This window comes from Mizuhopecten yessoensis, unplaced genomic scaffold (genome assembly GCF_002113885.1).
Source record: "Mizuhopecten yessoensis strain PY_sf001 unplaced genomic scaffold, ASM211388v2 scaffold9915, whole genome shotgun sequence".
Lineage (NCBI taxonomy): Eukaryota > Metazoa > Mollusca > Bivalvia > Pectinida > Pectinidae > Mizuhopecten > Mizuhopecten yessoensis.
The window spans coordinates 1-1,010 of NW_018408286.1; the positions used below are offsets into that span (position 1 = coordinate 1).

Below are 1,010 nucleotides of genomic sequence, written 5' to 3' on the forward strand. Positions count from 1 at the left end.
TGATGTATATTAATAAAAGTTATATCAGCTTAAAGATTATAAAATAATTTTGCTTAGAGTGGTCGCCGAACAAAAATCGGTTCTGTAATAAACGAATAATGGGTAAAAATAGACAGAAATTTACGAGAAAGTTTGACTTTTTTTTACTCATTTTTCAAACGACTTTGATTAATTCCGGCCACCACTTTTGCGATTAATATAAAATATGTGTTTAAACAGTTGCTATCATATTAACAAGTGCAAAATTCTCTTGACTAGAGTATTCTCCGAACAAAAATCGGTTCATTACTTTTCGAGATATGAGTATTTATTAGAACGAAAACAGTTGAAAATATTGCCATTTTTATTTCATAGTGGTTCATTCCGGCCAACACTTTCACTTCCAATATAAAATAATGGTAAGCATAACTTATATCATTGTAACGGATATAAAATTATCTTTCCGAAACTGGTCTCCGAATAAAAATCAATGACGTATTGAGGGAGATACGGCCTAATATATACAAAAAATTAACAAAAAACTCTTCACGCCTGAGTGCATTCCTAGTTTTGTCCTCACCCGTTTGCGCATGCGTAAGGAACCAGCTGGCGCGGTAAAAGTATGCGGCCTTGTGTGTTGGCGCAGAATTTTCAATATATGGCAGGTCCGAGGGCGGAAGTTTACTTCATAAACTATCGTCCGCCTTATTGGTAAGGTTTTGTGCTTAACAGTTGTATATAATTTGAAAGATTTTTTTCTTTTGTCTGTCATTTGTAAATGTCTGAAGGCGTGATCAATGTCCTGTTTTTAATACTTCCGTGTTCATAAATGGAGGTGGTGTGTCGTCGTGTTTCAGATTTGTCTCTTCTAAGGGTTGTCACATATCTAACTAGGGAATCCAAACATTTTCTGAGATTTTTAAAGAAAGAATTAAAAAACGTAAGGTTAAATGAGGCTGACTGTCTTGCATACGAAACCGAAATTGGAAATACCAATGTCAGAGTCCGTGATCATGGTCTACTAGTAGTGT

The 1,010-nt window shown here is 34.7% G+C and overlaps 1 protein-coding gene across 4 annotated transcripts in view; it reads left to right on the plus strand.

Annotated features, from left to right (window-relative positions):
• The first annotated feature begins 541 nt into the window (after positions 1-541).
• LOC110459019 overlaps positions 542-1,010 on the plus strand; it is a 45,722-nt gene continuing 45,253 nt past the window's right edge. For 3 of the 4 annotated variants that reach the window (XM_021511037.1, XM_021511039.1, XM_021511040.1), the window contains exon 1: positions 542-690. The gene's annotated coding sequence lies outside the window, so the exon portion shown is untranslated. The remainder of the gene's footprint in view (positions 691-1,010) is intronic. The other variant, XM_021511038.1, reaches the window with a different exon arrangement.